At 37.6% G+C, this 21,889-nt stretch overlaps 1 pseudogene; it reads left to right on the forward strand.

Annotated features, from left to right (window-relative positions):
• Positions 1 to 3,573: 3,573 nt before the first annotated feature.
• LOC104126943 lies at positions 3,574 to 21,469 on the forward strand (annotated as a pseudogene).
• Positions 21,470 to 21,889: the final 420 nt, after the last annotated feature.

Here is a 21,889-nt window from a genome sequence, read left to right on the forward strand (position 1 = left end):
AGCAGCCAGCATTATAATGTAATGTCATACCACTTGAAAACCAATATTATTTACATTGCACTAATTTTGCTGTTGAAAAACAGCATGATAACTTGACTAAGCAGAGACTTGACATAGCAAAGACTTTGCTTGCTAGTCATTCCCTCAATACCAATCAGTTAACATCCTGCTCAAGCTGTATCACTGGCATTTGAACTTGATGTTATTGGGATAAAGCAAAACAATACAAAATGTGAACAAGAAAAATGTTTCAGTTTTAAAGCTCATCAAGTAAGCTATGTCAGAGAGAGAGACGTAAATTGTATATTAACCTTCTGTAATTTTTCTACAATAAAAAGCAACTCTCCAAGCACTACCGAGAAGATAGACATTTCAGGCATAGAGAAAGGAGAAAACCCAGTGATTAATAGGTAGCAAGACACATAAAAATAATTTTCCGTATGTTCTTTACATATGGAAGATTTACCCCAAAGCAAAGACACTGATAAGTATACTTTATCACTCTGTCTCTTTCTTTGTTGTATAAGAATAGCTAGTCTTCCTTTGGGTTTCTTTTTCTAGAGGAAAGTTACCTGAAGCAAAAAAATCACGTAGGGTGATTCTCTTTTCCTAATTTTTTAGGAGATCATGAGAAACATAGTTACTTAAATATTTGATACCAATTTACTAAAACTGTTAATGTTTAAATTCAATGTACACAAAATAATGTTATTTAGGCAAAGCGCCTGCTTAAATCAAGGTCAAGTCTGAATAAACGGTGTAGGACTCAGTAAATAGGACTCAGTGGGAGTGGAGTACTATTTTTAAAATTCATGGATAGTGGATTAATTTCACTGAAACTCATGATACAGTATCCCATTGTTGCTATTATAATAAAAAACTATCAAGGACAAGGAATTTTTTAACTTACTCTTCTCCAAGGCACATCCTGTTATGTCTCAGGATAGAGATCTAAAAAAAATTAAAAAAGCATTTGATATTACTGGTACTAACAGTCATTGTCAAATGGTCTTATGCATACAAAAATTTACCTTTGTTGATAGGAATAGTCAGAAAGTATTATGGCTCATAAACATTGTAATACCTTATACATACCTGAAAAGAACAATTAGCAATAAAAGTGGAAATGCAGTTCTGCAGTTCTTTCTTTCTTCTTTTTAAATGTATCTGATGTTGCTGAATTTTCTTACAAGTCTTATTATGAATTTCAAATCATATCAGAGAACATTTTTAGTTGCAATTTTCATAATTGAATGTTTAAATTATGTCATAAGCAAAAGTCTAAAATGATGCGGAATTCAGTATTTGTACTATGGGCCACCATTTCTGAATGTTCACCTTTGTAATTCTTGAAACATTTTTTCAGGCTTGAGTCAGTTTACAGATTTTAATGACATTTAAAGACGAACTCAAATAAAAACTCCATAATGTAAAGCACTTAAATGCACTGTTTGCAAGACTGCATAAAACATTGCATTAGATATTATAAATTGTTTCTCTTTTTTTAAAATTTATTTTTGTAAAAGTAAGACTCAAAAAATAATAATTAGATAGTAATAACCAGGCTAAACTGTCAACATTAACTTCAGCGTTCCTACATCTGAGTCCTTTATATTGTTGCAACAGAATTATTTCTATACAGAACTTCAATATGTCATTACAGAACTCCGCAATATTTCATAACACATGAAAGCTTAATCAGATTGATTTGACAACTGACACTTTATTGACAAGTGATCTGACCATGTGTAACATCTATACTAACATTTCTAATGCACACATCTTTAGATCTTCATGCATTGAAAAGGGAAATGTTCAAAAGCTCTATTCATCAGTTTTCCTCACCACTTTTTCTGTCAGTAAGGGTATATATGCACTCCTAGCATGAAATCTAGTGTAAAATTTGAAGAGCTGCAAGGTCTAAGAAGAGCAACAGATATTATTAAGAGGCTGCAACCTACTATACCAGTGCGTAAAGATCTTGGGTTTAGCCCTGCAATGATTAGAAATGCTGAATCTTAAGTGTCTGAACAGAAGATTGATTGTTTCCAGGAAGGATATTTCACTTTATGGGAACAGAAGAAAAAACTTTTTTTAAGCAATTTGACTGTATAAATAATGAATACTTGTAACTGATCTGGGATCAAGATTTTTCAAGTGTATTATTGGGAATATGGATAAGTGGGCAGAAAACATATAAAAGTAAATATTGCAATCAGGATTTACATCAAATATAACATATGGTTAGTTCATGTCATGACTGACTACATGGCTTATTACTGCTCTATAGATGCAGCTGTTGGCTTAAAGTTATTGACAATTCCAGCTCCTCTGCAAAAAAAAAAAAGAAAAAAAAGATCAAATAACCCAACAAAAGGAAGGAAGCAAACAAACAAAAAATAAGGAAACTTAACCAAGGGCTCAGAATGCACTAATTTATTTAAGTCAGTATTCATAGTAGTTAGGCTTTGAATTAATTTACTTCAGAATCTGAATTACACTCCTGTGAGTTATTCACACTTTTAAACTTTGCAAGGTTAAAGCTGTAATTAGCAGTGACCTTAATGTAAATTGTTACTTTCCTTCATTTGAACCTAATGGAATAATCTAGACACTCTAAAAACCTTCTACAGTTCACCTTTAAGAGCAGTGACTGATCTTGTCAGATTTGGTGAAGTGTTTCAGGCATGGTTTACTAATCAATATCTATACGAGGGCATGAGAAAGAGTACATCATAATCTGCAAGAATTCTTTAACTGAGTTTAGAAGGGGGCAATATCTTTGTAGTGAAGGGAAAGGCTACTACCATGCACTTGTTTTAAGTCAAGAATCTGTAAGGATCAGTGAAAGCACATAGGACTATTTCAAAGTGTCTAATCCATCGCATCTCAAAAAAAAAAAAAAATTAGAAGGCAGCAAGAGTTTCTTTCACATGGCAAATACCTACCTTCAGGTTGTCATTCTCATGATAATAAATATGCAATAGAACACTTATTTTTGGATAGAGGCAAACTGGTCACATCTTGGGGGGGCACCTCACAAGACTGATGTCTGTTTGGCAACTAAGTGACCTGTTCCCTCATACAACAGTTCTTCCATACTTCCTGACATGTTCCTCAAAATACCAAATTTTCTACTTTTTTTCCTTTATTGTTTAAAATAAGACGTATTGGACAATAGTCCTTCCAGATAACTTAGTAATTGGCTTCCAATAATAGACCCACCTCCTCTCCCTCATGCCAGTTTTCCTAGACCTGAAACTGAATTATGTTTTACTTGAAGGACTAATGTTTACAAGATTTCCAGAAATAGAGTTAGTGTCAAGAAGAGTGACAAGAACAACGGGGGAAAAAAAAACAAAAACAAACAAACAAAAAGATCTATGCACTGAACCTAAACAGAGATCAAAGATGTGTTTTCAACTTTTATTGTTCATTTAAAAAAAACCAAACAGATTTCTTAGTAGCAACTGAGTGACCAATGTGACATTTGGCCAGTGTGAATTAATTCCTTCTTACCTTATTTACATTAGTATAAACTGAAAACAAGGTCACTGAATTTGATATGTTACAATGGCGAAAGTAAGCACTGGACTTACAAGATTTCACACTAAAATGGTAAAGTGACTGGGTTCACTCATAAAATTCCAAAGGATAGTTTAGGACAATACATATCTGAGCAAAGAAATACAAATTTGCATGAATTTGCAATGAACTCTACCAATGGACAAAAATAACTTAACCTTTTACAATGCTTTCCAGTGGTTTATGGTAACCTTTGACATGAATTTCAGCCTCACTTGCTTGACTTTTGGAGAGCTTTGTGAAAGAAGGCTGAGAGGGGCTGTTTACCTTCTTTATACTTGAACAGAAAATAATCTTCCCACCCACTTCATCTGATTAAGCTTTAAACTGTGATTGAGCTACTTCATACTTCTGTTGCAATGATGATGTGTGGAACCTGAAAAAAGGACATAGCAGCTTAGATCTTCAAAGATTTTTCCGTATTTTGGATGATCAGTGTGTTTGTGTTAACAGAAAATATTTTCTTTGAATAGAAGACTTGTTATGCTCTGAACTCCAAGTCCTGTTTCATACTCATTATATGCCCATGTTGTATATCATGTAGAAAAAGAGCTATTGTGGATAATATATGGCTGTCCTAGGCATATTTTTGTCTGGGTTTGTCTTATGCCTTTTCTTTATTGTGTTATTAAAGATGCCTAAGCCCTAAGATTTTTAAAGTTATTTCAGTACATTAAAGATAGGTGTAGATTTGTCAAAATTAGTCAACTAACTCTCATCGATGTGATTTCTAAAAGCACCTGTGTTAGGTGTTCAGGTGCTTTTCCAAGCATGCTAATTCCTTTGAAAATACAGTCTGTAAGCGTTGTTCTCAGAGTTCAAAATTAAAGAGGTGTTTCCATGACAAGACAGATGTTAATGACATCAACAGCTATTCTGAGATTTATTATGGAGGCATCTTAATCAAGAGCATCTGATCCTTCTTTTGGGACTAGGACTGATGGGAGACTTATGGTCTCAGCTATTGCAGTTCTGATGATGTGTGTGTGAATATTGCTTCCATGGATATAAAGCCACTGAGTAAACATTAGGTTTATTTATGGTGTGGTATTTCTTAATAAAGTTGCAGCTGGAGGCCTTTAAACTAGATCTGGCTGTTGTATACTTACTTGTGCCAACTGTGAAGTGTCAGTTGGTACTATGAAATATTTACTATCTGAGGCAAACAGTGGTGAAATGGAAAGAAAAAAAAATGAATCGCTATCAAAATTAAACCTCTCTTGAAAATGCACCCAATTACTGTCAAAAGACTTAAAGTATTTAACCTCTAATGTATGAATCTTTGCCTCATATTGATTTATTAGGAATTTCAAGTTAAGAAAGTGTGCGGTGTTTCAGTTTGTTGATTGCCTTCAAGAACCTTCTTCACAAAGGCCGGTTATCTAGGGAATACCTAATTCCTTGAAACAGCTTGTCAATTATGTGTAAATACACACACTGGAAAAGCAAAAGGGTTCAGAGCAGGGGCAGCAAGCTAAATTTTTATTTTGTGTACCAAAATGTTTCTACAAGAGGAGAATGAAGTGGTATCAACAGATAAAATGCACAGCTTATAAACACCTACATAATGAAAATAAACAGAAAAGCATTCTCCAATGTGGTCCATAACCACATTAATAATTCAGAGCAGAGGGAAAAAAGAGGAAAATATATTCAAAATGTTATCTTGGGATACCATCCAGAAATCCTCATTGTATCACAGTTAATTTCATAACCGTGTAACTGATTTTCCTTATATAACACAGTACACAGCAGAGAAGAATTCGATTTCTTAAATACTGTCTAGCCGGATGTAGAATTAGGACTGAAATGAATCTCTCCTAGTCACAGCATATTAATCTCCAAAATCCTCTTCATATGTTACCACTAATTGATAATTTTTAAATATTAATAGTTCTTTGGAAGCACAGAAGATGCATGATCTTTCTCTTCCTACTTAATTACCTACTATCTAATGCAAATAGTTAACATTCAGTTAAAGGTATTATATCTTCAGTTTTGTATCAGAATAAGAAAGCTGAATAAAATACTGACTGTTGCCTATTTTTATTCTTATAAAAAGAGGAAACTGCTGGAAAGTCTTGGCAATACCCTGATGTAAGTTTACATGCACAAAAGAACCAACCATGAGACCCATTAGACAAGATTTGTATGACTGTTTTGTAGTATAAAATAAACAAACAACATAAGCTGCATTCAGTATCTTTTTTTTTCTGATAGTCAACTTGAATTCCAAGGAGTGCTTTAAGTCTTTGTCTTCTACCTCAGCAACATTGAACAAATGTTCATGGTGTAATTCTAACACTTTTGATTATTGTCAGGTCCATAGCAAAGTGATTAGTATTTACATGCACTAGCTTCATCAGTAGGATTTTCCCAAAATTTATTCCTATTTTTCTATTTCAGCATAAATTTGAACACATAGGCCTCGAATTTGTTAGTCCAGAGGTGAATAAGCCCACTGGAGCATGCAGATTGGACCCCAAACACTGAGTTTATTTACTTTTCTTACAGTTTATGAAGAGTTTCTTAACCATAAAGAGGCAGAAAATTTAAGCAACAGTGAATGTTTCAACTCCAGAACAGTTATTCTCAAAGAAAATGTAAAATTTTCTGCACGATCATGCTATACTTGACTCACATTCTGCTTTTATACTTACGATATAGAGGTACTCTTAATCATTATACTGATAATGACCTAATAAATGCAACAGCTCTTCCTCATATACACATTACATCATGCTCCTAAAAGCACGTCTTAACATTATTCTTTCAAAATCATTGAAGGACTCTGCTACTGCCAAAGAGAGTAGTTATATTAATGTGCAATGACAGCTGTGTCAGAATTATGCCCAGGCTGATTCATATTAGTTCATAAAAGAGTATAAGAACTTCTGATAGGAGTATGGGGTCAGAATCTGTGTAAGTGGTCTGTATTAGTTCTGGCAACTGAATTGCACCTATGAGTGATAACATGGTAATTGTACCATATTATCAGCCTGCAACACTGACATTAATATATTACAACACTATACCATTTCATGGATGGAAAGGTAATATTGATTTCTTTTTTATTTTTACCAGAGAAAATGTTTTTTCTGTGCAAGACATGTAACATAGAATATTAAAGGAGAAATATTTCTACAGATATCTATGCATCTGCTTTATTATTTTTTTGCTATTAGGGTTTTTTTTGTTTTCTTTTATGTAAACCTGCTGTATAGTCTTCTCAACAAAACCATGTGCAACACACCGAGAACACTGTTCAACCACTAGGCAAATACAAGCTATGTGATTTTTCCTCTGTCTTTCACCATGGTAAACTTATCATTAACTTCAGCTACAGTGACTTAGCCATCTTTGTCAGCATCACTTCAGACCTTTAAGCACCTCTGCTTTCAAGTCTTGATCTAAGGTCATCACAGGTCTCCAAGAAGAGCTGCACAACACATTAACTTTTAGCATAGGATTAACATCAATATCCCCAGGTACTATCTGTTATCTCAGCTTGTCTATCTCACTTTTAGTTTTTGTGAAAACTGTCCCCAGTAAATAGTCAATCCTACCTAAGGAAATGTTGTTTATGAGTACTAAAACTTACCAAGAAAAAAGATACTATGACAATGACTAGTGTATAAATATACTCATCTTCCCTTTTCTCACCATTTTCTGTAAATTTAGAGATACTTCAACTACTTCAAATGTTTCTGTTAGTCACGTCCTTGTGTTTACATCACTCTGTTGTCTCAAAAAAAAGCTCAGTGAAAGCTTTACTTTCATCCCGCTCCCCTCTGCCCCTTCTCTCCAGACTGTCTTAACTATTTAGGTTTTCTCTCTCTCTACAGCCTCTCAACTTCAGTAAAATGGCTATGCAACTATGCAGTACTTTCACCACTAAAAGCATGGCCCTTTTTCGTAATTGTGTTTTTTGTAAGGTGGCTTATTTACATCTACTCTTTTCCCATTAACTTGGAATAACTTGGCAGGAGTTACATCATCAACTAGTTTGGGCTCTTTATTTGTAAATCTCCTGGCAACGTACAACACATTAAAAAGCTTTTCCTGCTGCGCAGTTATCTTTTTTGTTTCTAGTTTTAGCATTAATTCCTTCTGAGGAAGAATTTCAGAGGCAGCAGTCTCAGTGCTCTAAAGGAAATGGAATTTTCTACTCCATCGCTTGGCTGCAAATGCTTTCTTTCCTGCAGAATTGTAGATTGAAGGTGATAACTTTCAAGGGGTGTTTTTTCTCAATCTGAATGAATCTTGATATACTATTAATATCAGTGGGATATGAAGTTTATGTTGTTTGAAACAGCATAGATGAAGGACAGGGAGGAAACCCTTGCAGATGAAATAAAGGTAATTCTTTATGCTAATGAATTGGAAAAGAAAATCTAATAAGAAACTTTTTTTTTCTTGAAGAAGCATACAGTAGAGAACTGACCAAAATGCTTGCTTCACCAAGCATATAAGTGGTGATATGAGTAAATGGCAAGGGGACAAAAGAACTGCCAAAATACCCCAACACCACCACGTAATAGCATCATGCTGCAAGGAAAAGGGTACCTTCTTACCAACGTTTACTTTCCATGTTACAGCTATCTGTAAAAACACTCTTTAAGAGATGCATTTCTGAGCCAGCACACTGACTCTTAGTTCAGGGTTTGTACACAGAACAATTTAGAAGACCCCAAAGGACAACTGTGCTGAAGGAGGTAAACTGATGACACTTCATGGTGAGGTAGCTTTATTCTGATCCTAGGATGTAGTGGACTTTCTTTCAAAGACGGTCTTTGGTTTGAAACAAGTAAGCGGCATTGTAATGATTTACACAGTAGTGTTGCAAATTCTAATGATTTACACATTAATGTAATACAATAACAGTCTCATTTTCCCTCTTCCCCAAAATTAAGAAACAAGGAAAAAGCATGTATGTTAACCCTAGTATTTTGGACATTTTCCAGTTTGGATAATTGCATTCTGTCTACTAACAATTCTCCTGCAGTTTCAATTAGATGCAATGTTCTTTTTCACTGTCCTGAGCTCTTGTGCAGTATTGCTGTTCGCTGTTTAACAGCTGCCACATTTCACTCCAGAGGTGCTTGCATTTCAGTATTTAATGAGATGAGCCTTATAACTTTGAGACTTTTAAACTGCAATCTGTATCAGAAAAATTAGGTGTTGTGGAAAGGTAGAATTTCTCAGAAACCATTCAGATAGATTAGGAAAGAGCCAGATGTCCTGTATAGCACAAAGATGCAGAGACATTCTGAAAATCAGGGTTCTATCCACTGAAATAAGCAGTAGGCTAGGGAATCACAATCACTCCCTTTCTTCTTTGAGCATATAGAGCTTTTTTTTAAATTATTATTATTTTTTATTTGTTGCATTCTGTGCAAAATTCCATAGACATCTCCTACTTTTCTTTTACTACTGAAAACAAACCAGATGTGCTTTTGAGTTCCATCAGAATAAATAGAGAACTGGGACAGCTTTGTCATACTGTGAGAGAACATTCTCTACGTAGCTGTAGCTGGGTTGGAAAGAACGTGTGATTGTCATAATGTTGGTATAAAGGAATGACCCTAAATAGGAGAAAGTTCTCAGGAATTTTTTGAAAACAGCTCAGAACAAAGAACTGAAACAGGTACTTGTCTACATCAGTTGTAAAGGCACTGAAACACGGGAGTAAATCTGGTGCAAAAAATACATTTGTCCTTGTCATTACTTATAGTCCAGCTACAGGTAGTTTTTCAGTGTGGTGTTTGTGAATTTCACTGCTTAGCTCTCCACACAAATGTATGGGGGATCTAAAGCAAATGAATAGAGATTCAAGTCAGTTTTCAGCATTTAAGGTTCAAATTCAATCACTGAAAGCAGGTACAACACAGACATATTACAGGCCATGTGGTAAAAGACTGAGGTAGTCACCAGTCCGCATTGGGACCCAGCATCCAGACTATATCATTCAAGGCTTTTAACTGAGATTAGCTTGTGTCTGTCACTCAACAATGAATGCCCACTAACAGTTGGGTCATATTGGTGCACTCCTGAAGCAGAATTTCCACTTCAGTTTCATCTGGAAGGTATCCAGTTTGCAGACTCAGGACGCTAACAGAACCATGAACTCCACTGGGTCAGTGGAGACAGAAGATTCATTTCAGAAACCTGGTGCAAACTCTAATGCTAATGTTAACACAGTGTTTGTAAATTGTCATTGTAACCCAGTTTACTTGTAGATCTTAAAGTAAACAAAGCCAATTTTACATTTGTAGATGATGCAAATAAAAATGAAAGACAAATGGATGAGATATTCATTCTAAGATATCGTTGCTTGGACAGCTCTGGAAATTATATTTCTAGAATGCTGCTGTTTCTCAAACAGTTGTATACACTAAAAACAACTGCAGGTGGAGCAAGCCATAAAAGTAACTGTGAGTTATTTATGATGTCAACAGGTGACATGCTGTAGCAAATGCTTATAATACAGCGAACGCCCAAAACCAGAAGGATTTTTAGAGATACCTACACAAATTTTGAATCAGGATAAGGAAAGGATATGTGTGATTTTTTCTTAAAACTGAATTATGTTAAAAGAAGCATGACTATATTTAAATATCTTCTGAGTTTTAATCAGCCACATATCAATATGTGTTTTTTACTTTTTAGCTCTAGATAAAGGAATTATGGGATAGTAATGTCAGAAACTATGTAAACATTCAGATATACAGATAGACATTTCTTGGAGCATTTGAGATATACATAATTTTCATTTATCTATTTATCTGGCCAGGTCTACCTTGAATCTTCATAATCAGTACGTAATAAAATCACAAAATCTTTACTTGTTGTACAATATCAACCACTGTTGCTGAACTAAAATCTCTTTAACAAGGAATTAAAGATTTTGTTAGGATTTTTTTTTTTTTCCTTTTCAGACCAAGAAACAGACAAGACTGTGTGTGGCACAGCAAAACACAGAAGAACAGTCTTTCTTGTATTCCTATGTGATACAAGTACTCTTGCATACAAAATTTATTTCATAATATGTTCCATAAGGTTGAAATCTTCTTTCTTTTTATTAATCATTCCACCTTTCAACAAGCTTTGTTAGATCACTGAATCATGACAAATGATTCTTTACATATTAGGATGCTCAGTTCACACTGATGAACTAACAAATTAAAATGTAATATGAAATGATGACACTGAGAATATTAGGGACAGTCCTTATGATGTGGGGAAACAATTCATAACTAGACCAAGATTTTCTCTTTAATTAAAACATTATCATGCTGATAATGCTGAATGAAATGTAGTTTTCAGGAATTCAGTGAAATAACATTAAAACAAGAAGCTATCACACATTTTTTGTCCTGAAGCAGCCATATTTCATTACACAGCACTGAAGGTTAGAAAGCAATCAAGCGTGTTTTGCCATCCCTGTCTCAGGCTAAGGTAATTATTAGTCTGAGAGTTTCTCTCTCTCTTTCTCCCACCTCCTCCTTATTTTTTCAAATGTGCTTACCCAAGAGGAAAATGAACCAGAGTACTTATCAGCACAATGCATACATCAACGATACTGAAGGCAACTGACCATGGCTGGAGCCATAGGTTAGCTGCAAATCCATTAGCGATTTAAAAAAAAAAAAATAAAAAAAATAATCTGTGAATCTAGGCTATAGCTGAGTGATAAGTGTAGAAAAGTCACAAAACATAACAATGTAATTTGCATTAATATTGGATCAGAAAGGCTCTTAAAAGGCCAAGTAGCAGAGGTGAAAAGTTATCCATAAGGGGACTGAAAACAAACTTTTAAAAATAATAATATGTAAAAAATGTTTCAGTCATGCAGTTATTTGCATTCAGTCTGAAAAAAAAATCTTAATTTTAACAAAACCCAACTTTTTTGCACAAAAGGATGATAAATATGAGAAGATTATAAAAAGAATAAATTAATTAAAAGACCCTTAAGATCTTAAGTGCGACAATGACATTAGAATACAGAGACACTAAGATTTCAGATTAAAAGTTGAAGAAAACACATTAATTTTAAAATAATTTGTATTATATTTTTTATTTGGTTTAGTCTTGTTTATTCTGTTTTAAGTTCAAGTTGTGCAAATTGGGTTTTAGTAGTTCTCCTTTGAATTTCATATCTTCCACAGAAATCTCCATATGTTAGAAGTTATTTATTTTTATTTATTTTATATTTTGCCACTAGCTATTAAGACTTTTTAACCTCTTTAAAGTTTCATGAAATTTCACAAATGGTTTATTTCTACGCTTACTATGAAATATTTCTTTTCGATATTACATTAAAAGTTTCCATCATAAATTTGACTAACTCCTTCTTCTGGACAAAAGAAACTTTAAGAAGGAAGAGACATGATTTTACATGCACTTATACTTAGGAAAACATTCATTCACCTAGCAATCATGTTTCCAGATGGTCTTTATATTATCCAATATTTTTATTTAAATCAATGCATGCTTGTGATCTGTATATTTTATCAAGTCTTAATTTTATCAGAAAAATAATTTTAAATCATTGTATACAAGGATTAATGTGACAGGTATAACCAAGACTGACACTTTGAACATTTTATTGCCTTCACTGAAGGATCGATTATAAATTCCTGCAAGATGGAAACCCCTTGTTTATAAAAAACCAACCTAGGTAAGAGCTGGATTTCACAAAATATTTTTGTTTGTATTAACTTATGCATATTCACAATTTAAGCTTCTCACTGTGAAATACAGCCAAATTCAACAGAGGTTGAATGCACAACTCTTTCTTATAAATTTCATAATTTATAAAGTACATCAAATATGTCACGTAAAATCCAGCTGTCCAAACTACAGACTGATGTTTTAAATGCTGGTTGAAAAGCTTTATAAACTAAATTACCAAACTGACAAGTTGATGTAATAAAAGGAAGGTATTAAATCCCCTCTTAAGAAGAATTATAAAAATTAGGAAATTGCAAGGTACAGTAGTAGTAACTGTTGTCTCTATCAAAGGAAAACCAAATATTTTCAAACAGACTAGAGATTGGAGAAACTTGTATGTTTCTATACCCCAGTATCATCTTTTTGCCTGAAGGAATGAGAGAATTGGTGTCCTGGTTTCGGCTGGGATAGAGTTAATTTTCTTCATAGTAGCTAGCATAGTGCTGTGTTTTGGATTTAATACCAGAAGAATGTTGATAACACACTGATGTTTTCAGTTGTTGCCAAGTAGTGCTCAGACTACTCAAGGACTTTTTGAGTTTCCCCTGCTCTGCCAGGTGCATAACAAGCTGGGAGTACAGCACAGCCAGGACAGCTGACCCAAACTGTCCAAAGAGCTATTCCATACCATATAACGTCATGCTCAGGGGCATTAGGCGGTTGGTCGGTCGTGGGCAGGGCGATCGCAGCTCAGGGGGAATGATCGCTGCTCAGGACGGGCTGGGCATCTGTCAGCGGGTGGTGAGCAATTTCATTGTGCATCACTTGTTTTATGTATTCTTTATATTCTCTTACCATTATTATTATTACTATTGTTATTCTTCTCTCTTATTAAACTCTCTCTATCTCAACCTACAGGTCTTACTTTTTTTTTTTCTTTTCTCCAATTCTCTCCCCCATCCCACTGAGGTTAAACCACAACAATTGGATTTCTATGACTGCTTAGAAAAATAAATGTCAGGAATATCAATCTTTGGATTTCAAAGTGTTGCATGTACACAATTTCAATTCGAAGACTAGGTTAGTTGTTGTTTTCTGGTTCTCTTCTGTGTGTGGAAATGTCTTTACCTCTCCTACACATTTTCAAATATGTATTTTATATCTTAGGTGGGTTTCACTCTATCTTTTTTTTTAATGAAACTTACTGCTGCTCTGTAATTATATTCTTAGCTGCTTAAAACACATAAAAAATGCAACACCAAAGACTGATCTTCTTCACCAGCTTCACTTTTTATGAGAAAACTTTTTCTCATGTGGGTATTTCCATCTCTGTGCCATTCCAGTGATCTTTGCATGGAGGGCTGTTTCAGGGCAGATTACACACAGAATGGAACACACCCTCTTAGAAGGACTCATTGCTGAGCACAAACCCAGGACTTTTCTGTCCACTTGTGTGCATGCCTGTGCCTGTGTGCCTGTATGTATGTCCTGTGTGTCTGTATGGCACACTTTTTGCCCAGCATTTGGCATGTGGTTGCAACCTGCTCCTGGGCTCGCTGCAGAAGATAGCTTAATGACTTTTGTGTAAGTAACTTGGTCACTCATTTCCACTGTCTCATAATGCCTGAGCATAATCTTGATACCTAAAATAACTTTAAAATACACAGATTTATGGCTAAGTGCAGTTGAGAGTCTAAGCACAGTTGACAGTCTGACTAGACACAAAGGCACTGCATGCCTGAGGACAGGTGTAGGAATGACATCTGGCTGTTTCTGCTATAATTATGAAATCATTGACTAATTTAGGGTGGAAAGCATCTCTGGAGGTCACCTAGGCCAACAATCTCTATGTGTGGTCAACAAATTGTAGCCAGCACTGTTGGCCCAGTAAAGCAGAAGCAGAGAGTATATGAACAGTATAGACCCAGCAGAATTTTGACACTGGTACTTTAGGTTGAATACTTGTTTGGGGTTTTTTTCTTAAAGGACGGAACTAATTGTTCTCATATTTTTGATATGTAAAGGTTGGTCTCTTTTGGAAATGTGCCTTAGAGAATGTTAATCAGAATCTTACTGAACCACTTCAAAACAGTCATTTAAGAATGGGGAAGACAGAGCAAGTCCTGCCTGTAGTCTTCACATATGCCAGCATGATTCAAGTTCCACTTAAAACTTGCAACACTTCAGAGCCTGATTTTAATGTGAAACGGAGACCTGGAATTTCTTGAAATGTTTAAAAATTATTCATTGGCTGTACAGATCAGGTAAATCACAGCACATGATGTACTATTAGCAATTGACCATGGAGCCAGCAGAACTCATAGCTTGCTGCTTGGTGCAGGAGCACCCCTAGCAACATGAGGTGTCTATTCTGCCAGTGCTTCAAAAGTCACTAGATTGGACTGTTGTCTGTCCTCTGACTATAAGCCTTACTATGTCCCTCTGTTGCTTTTCTTGTTCATCTTCAATGCACCTTATTCTGTGGAGATACATTCTTATACATTCTGTTATACTGTTCAAGCAATATAGAAACACCACTGAGCAGAAGCTACAGCATGCTGTCAGAAGAACTGCTCAGAAGATCCACTTCCAGCTAGATTCTCATGTGCCTTATTCCTGAAGAGTTTTGCAGAGAGGGAACAGCTGCTGAATGTTAAGAGAGAAAAAGAGGACAGTGGAGAAACAGCATCAGTAGGAAAAAAGGAATGTAGAACTGAAAAGCAAAAAAGAGGTCCTTTAGAAGTCATAAAGAACAAACATCAGTGTCAAGGCTAGGCTTCTAAGGATGGACAGAATGTCAGTGTTTTGGGGGGCAAGAAATGTCAGTTGCTGTATTTCTAGTGTGTCTGCATTTGGGAGAGAACAGCTATTTTAGGACTCTCATGAATACATGATCCTACAGACTACTATGTTCCCCTGAAAGAGGTGGTGCCACAAATGAGGACCCCCACTTACAAATGGAGGCAAAAAGACAGTTCTGCTCTTGTTTGTGAAGGCAGATGAGATTAATTCATTGGGGAGAGCAGGTTTTCTAGAAATGTAGTTCCTAAGACTGGATATTTTTAAGAGTCCTTCTTTTCTGTGTTGGGATGAAATTTACCCATGACACCTACACTTCTCAAATGTTCTGCAGAGAAACCAAGCAAAATAGTTAGTGTTTGGTTGTCTCTTTGTTTGATATTCTCTCAGTGTTGACTAATGCTGGCTTTTTTTTAACCTTAAAGATGATGGTTATGGGTTTCTTTGTCTAGATTTCAATTTATTATTTTTTTTTTTTTTCTTTCTGGAAGAGTAATGATCTTTCTGTCTCTTTCTTTTGTAGAACATGCCTTCAGCAGCTAAAGAGTTTGCAGTGTATTGCAACATTTTACCCCGAGCTAGCACAAGTAAGCTGCACCAGAGGCCAACAGTTTGGAGGAGGGCCTCCCTGAGGAAGACCACGAAGATGATCAGGGGGCTGGAGCACCTCCCTGATGAGGACAGGCTGAGACAGTTGGGGTTGTTTAGCGTGGAGAAGAGAAGATGCCAGGGAGACCTTATAGCAGCCTTCCAGTACTTAAAGGGGGCCTACAGAAAAGGTGGGGAGGGGCTCTTTACCAGGGAATGTAGAGATAGTACAAGGGGTAATGGTTTTAAACTGAAAGAGGGTAGATTTAGATTAGATGTAAGGAAAAAAAATTTACAGTGAGGGTAGTGAGACACTGGAACAAGTTACCCAGAGAAGTTGTGCATGCACTCCCTTCCCTGGAAGTATTCAAGCCAGGTTGGATAAGGCTTTGAGCAGCCTGATCTACTGAAAGGTATCCCTGCTCATGCCAGGGGGATAGAACTAAATAATATTTAAGATCCTTTCCAATGCAAACTATTCTATGATTCTATGATTCCATGATTGTTGTGGATTAACCCGGGCTGATGAATAAATGTCACACAGCTGCTTGCTCACTCTTCCCAGTGGGATGGGAGAGAGAACTGGAAGGGTAAAAATGAGAAATCTTATGAACTGAGGTAAAGACAGTTTTAAGAGTAAAGCAAAAGCTGCACTTGCAAGTAAAACAAAATAAGGAATTCTTTCACTACTTCTTATCAGCAGGCAAGTGTTCAGCCATCTCCAGGAAAGCAGGGCTCCATCACGTGCAACAGTTACTTGGGAATAAAAATGCTATAACTCCAAACATCCCCCACTTCCTTCTTCTTCTCACAGCTTTTATTGTTGAACGTGACATCATATGTAATGGGATATCCCTTTGGTTAGTTGGGGTCAGCTGTCCCAGTTGTGTTCCCTCCCAATTTCTTGTGTGCCTTCAGCCTACTCACTGGAAGGGCAGTCTGAGATGCAGAAAATGCCTTGAGGCAGTGTAAGTACTGTTCAACAATAACTAAAACATCCTGGTGTTATTAACACAGTTTTCATCAGAAATCCAAAACAGAACAACATACAAGCTACTATGAAGAAATTTATCCCAGCCAAAACCAGCACATCTGGTGACACTAAACAAGCATCTCCTTGTTCTAAAGCTGCATCTTCTTGGACAGGTTTGACAATGTTGGCTATCTAGATCACTGCTTCCACACGTTCTGTTTCTATTCTGTCCAGGAGTGGTCAAAAACCAAAGAAGAATGCTTTATCTGCAAGTTGTCTTTCTATTCTATTTTCCACTGAATACATGATGATTACTTTAAGGAATACATACTCAGACCTTCAGAAAATGGTTCTTTTACCAGCTGTGATGGCTGGAGATTTCCTTACCATAACACCCTAACACATGAACACCATACTTCAGCTGAATTCATCAGTCTTGCCATATCTCCTTTTAACTTCGAAGCATATGATCAGCATGCCAAATATGACTCTCCTGCTCCATTCAGTGATGAAGAGAGCTGTTCAGACTCATCAGTTACTACAATATCTCCAGATCAGGCAGATTCTCAAGAACTAGATCACAGCTCATCCTGTGACTGGTATTGATCAACCCGCTTGGGTGATGAAACTCCAGGGTTATCCTGTCCCATTTCAGGGGAGAGAGGTTCATGCAATAATAACGTCTCCTCCAGAGGTTTCAGAAAGTTCTGGTGAAGACTTTGTTGTGATGAGAACTGAAGAGTAAGCTCAGTTACTGCTGATTTAAATGACAGTTGGACAACTGTATTATTGCTGGGTATGTTAAGCCATTAGCTGAGATGACACCAGAACCAGGTGAGCTGCCCTTGGACACTGAGTCAGTCAGGGAAGAGAAAAGGGAAGATATGAAGAACAGCAGCCAACTCAGTTGCACAGTTTTTATGACAGTGAAACAAACAGAAGTCCTTTGCCATACCGCTTCATATATTTAGAGAATATAAGTAGGTGTAAAAGCTGTTCATCCCTTACAGACAAGAAGAAAGATAAAAACAAATGTGAAGTAAAAGATCTATCTCTGCAGGACTTGATCTGGAGCCTCTCTTCAGGAAGGGACGCAATGTGCTCTCCTTGTAGTCACAAATTGCGCAGAAGAGGAAAGTGCATGAGTCCACAATCCTATTAACAGCACAGTTGAAGCAGTGAGGGCAGTAGGACTAGGAAGGAGCATTATGGTATAGGTCAACTTAAAAGGAGATGATCAAGAAACAGAAATAGTAGCATACACAGGAGCAAAAGAAACAAGAGGATCTTGAGAACTCCAGAGACACTTTATAAGTCATTAAACCACTACATCCAGAGAAGTAGATCATGAGCAAAAGCCCTGGCAAAAGAAGATAAAGAAGCATAAACAGTCATTGTTATTACAGAATCATAGAATCACTTTGGTTGGAAAAGACCTTTAAGATCGAGTCCAGCCTTTAACCTAAACCTACCATCCCACCACTAAACCATGGACATTCATCATAAGCACTTCATCTATCCTTCTTTTAAATACCTTCAGGGATGAGGACTTGACCGCCTCCCTGGGCAGCCCATTCCAGAGTCTGACACCCCTTTCAGTGAAGAAGTTTTTCCTAATGTCTAGCCTAAACCTGCCCTGGTGCAATTTCAAACCATTCTCCCTCATCCTATCGTCCATTACCAGGGAGAAGAGGCAGACCCTCACCTCGCTACAGCCTCCGTTCAGGTAGGTGTAGAGGGTGATAAGGTCTCCCCTCAGGCTCCACTTCTCCAGGCTAAACAACCCCAGTTCCCTCAGCCACTCCTCATAAGACTTGTGCTCTAGACCCCTCACCAGCTTTGTGGCTCTGCTCTGGACATGTTCCAGCAATGCAACGTCTTTCTTGTAGGGAGGGGCCCAAAACTGAATACAGTATTCAAGGTGTGGCCTCAGCAGCACCAAGTACAGGGACACAATCACTTCCCTACTCCTGATGGCCACACTATTCCCCATACAAGCCAGGATGCCATTGGTCTTCTTGGCCACCTGGGCACACTTCTGGTTCATATTCAGCCAGCTGTCAACCAGTACACCCAGGTCTTTTTCCTCCAGGCAGCTTTCCAGCCACTCTTCCCCAAGCCTGTAGCACTGCATGAGGTTGTGGTGACCAAAGTGCAGGACCCGGCACTTGGCCTTATTGAACCTCATACAGTTGGCCCATCGATCCAGCCTGTCCAGGTCCCTCTGCAGAGCCCTCCTCCCCTCAAGCAGGCCGACACTCCCACACAGTTTGGTGTCGTATGCAAATCTACTGATGGTGCACTCAATCCCCTCATCCAGGTCATTGATAAAGATATTAAACAGTCCGGGTAGACAACATCCACAGCCTTTCCCTCATCTATCAGGTGGGTCACCTGGTTGTAGAAGGAAATCAGGTTGGTTAGGCAAGACCTGCCTTTCATGAACCCATGTTGGCTGGGCTTGATCCCCTGGTTGTCCTCCATGTTCCTGGTGAGCACACTCAGGATGAACCTCTCCATAATCTTCCCCAGTACTAAGGTCAGGCTGACAGGTCTGTAGTTCCCTGGCTCCTCCTTCTGGCCTTTCTTGAAGATAGGCATCACGTTTGCCAACCTCCAGTCATCTGGGACCTCCCCTGTTATCCAGGACTGCTGATAAATGATGGAGCTTGGCAAGCTCCTGTGCCAGATCCCTCAGCACTCTTGGGTGGATCCCATCCGGTCCCATAGACTTGTGGATGTCCAGGTGGCATAGCAGGTCAAATACTGCTTCTTCCTGGATTATGGGAGGTTTATTCCACTCACTGTCCCCATCTTCCAGCTTTGGGAGGCTGGGTACCCTGGGGATAACTCATCGGGCCATTAAAGACTGAGGAAAAGAAGAAGGCGTTGAGTATCTCAGCCTTTTCCTCGTCTTTAGTGGCAATGCTCCCCCTTGCATCCACTAGAGGATGGAGGTTCTCCCTGGCTCTCTTTTTGCTGTTAACATATTTATAAAAACTTTTCTTACTATCCCTTACAACAGTGGCCAGGTTAAGTTCCAGCTGGGCTTTTGTCTTTCTAATTTCCTCTCTGCATGACCTGACAAGATCCCTGTATATGAGATACAATTGCCAAAGTAGATACTAGGGGTGTTCTGCTTTTATAGTCAAAACATAGCTGAAAATATCTGTGGATCCTCCTGAAGGAGAAGAACTTAGTCTAGGGCTTGCTATTCAAGGCAAGTGTGAGAGACTAAATAGCCAGCTAATTGTCTCAAAGCTTACTCCTTTGTATGCTTATGTGAGAAGATCAACATTGCTGCAGACAAGGTGGCTTGCAGGTTTGCTGCAGCTTTTATCTTTCTTCTGCTTATCAGACATGCAGGTGGGGCGCCTGCCCACCAAGGCATTCAGTTTGAACCCTGCCCCTGCCCAACAACAACAAAGCCAAAAGTAAAGTGCATGAAGCATATGCACAAGCATGTGCCTTAGGCATGCAGCCTATAAAAGGCTGCTGTCTCAGACCCCCTCGGGGTAGTGGGGAATCACCAACTCTACGAGAGACCACTGGAGGACCACTGACTCTGCAAGAGACCACTGAAGACTCTTGTGACCACCGACCTCAGGGGAGACCACTGAAGACCCCAGAACCACAGACCCTCAGATGATCCATGGTGGTGACTATTTGCCCTCTTCCATCTGGACCTCTTGCTTAATTTACTATCTTTTCTTCTTTCCTTTCCTATTGCTGATTTCCCTCTGTCCCCCAAAGAGTTAATAAATGAGTGAACTTATGACATTTGACCTCATTTGTGTCTTAATCTCGCTCAAAGGAATTGAACCTGAAATGAGAGGTTGGTCTAGATGCCCCTAGCCTCCCAGACTCGTCTGAGGTCGGCTAGAAAGCAAGGGGGCCTTCTCCTCATCTAACTAGCAGCAAGCTACTAGTCCAGAATACAGTATAAAGTCTTTTACTGAAATGAGGTCTGCACAGCTGGAGGGGACTCTATGAGAGACACTATTGTTATAATGAAAGCTGCAGGTCAAGGAGTCAATCAAGCAATAAGTCAAGGATGCCCTCTGGAAATACTGACAGAATTAAAAGTGAAAAGCCTGTTGGAAAAAGGAAGTACAAAACTCACCACTTGGACAATGCAGTCAAGGACAGCACAATTTTAGAGAAAGGAAATGACATCAAAATTAAGTGTCTGCTGTAAAAATGAAGATAGTCTTTCTGCCAATCAAGACAATAGTAAGACAAAATGTAAGAAAAATTAAAAAAGAGATTAGGATTCCAAGTGTGGGACAGTGAAAAGCTTATGAAGGAAAAATGATACAATGAAGCATAGTAAAAAGAAAAAGGAAAAGCATAAGAATAAACAACAGAAAATTCACACAAGTAACTCCTCACATTCTTTTCCAGTTGTGATTATAATTGATAGTCACAGTAACAAGGAGGTAGAAAGTATTGAATTTGACACCAGCATTACTTGAACAGAGACAACTCAGATGAATGAGAAGGAAAATGAATCTTCTGGGAATGACAGAATGTGGACATATTTAGAGAGTCAGCAAAGAAACTGAAGTAGCAGCCAAAAATTATGGCGTTGCTACCACAAGAAGTGTCTTAGATGGTTATACTAGAAAAGCTGAAATGGAGCTTTGAGAAACAGCAACTAATTGGAGTCTTGTCATAATGGATACCAGTACTAATACCCCTCACACAGAAACAGTAACTCCCCATGTTCAAGGCACACGAGCAGCATCCTCTAGTAAACTGTTTTCTCCCGGGACTTCCTTTCTATAGAATCCAGAGGAACCACAACTGATACTAAAACTCCAAAGCAATTTGTCAACAGATCCCATTTAGCAATCCTATATTCTCACAGTTTGCAAAATAGATCCACAGAATATTTCAAAGGTGTGTTTAAAAAAAACCCCAAATAAATAGAAACACAGAAAAGGGTCACTTGCTTTCTTTGAGACATAGTTCTCTTCTCCCTTCACTGGTACTTGGACAACCTTAGTCAGAGAGCCAAAACTGATTCTTCTCCCCCCAAATGTATAGAACAGGGTGGGCTATAGAACTGACTCTCATTGTCGAGCCTTTTTACAGCTACAGAAGTGTGATCCCTGGCAGCACTTCCCTTTTGTTTACCTGGGGACAGATTTGAATGTTAATTTGTCATTGCTTTTAATAGTGCACTCACTAGGTCAATGATTTGAAGCTCTCATGCCATTAGCACATTTTGCATCCCATTACTATTCAGGGCAAGAGCACAGAAGTGCA

Source organism: Egretta garzetta, unplaced genomic scaffold (genome assembly GCF_000687185.1).
Source record: "Egretta garzetta isolate BGI_Z169 unplaced genomic scaffold, ASM68718v1 scaffold400, whole genome shotgun sequence".
NCBI classification, from domain to species: Eukaryota; Metazoa; Chordata; class Aves; order Pelecaniformes; family Ardeidae; genus Egretta; species Egretta garzetta.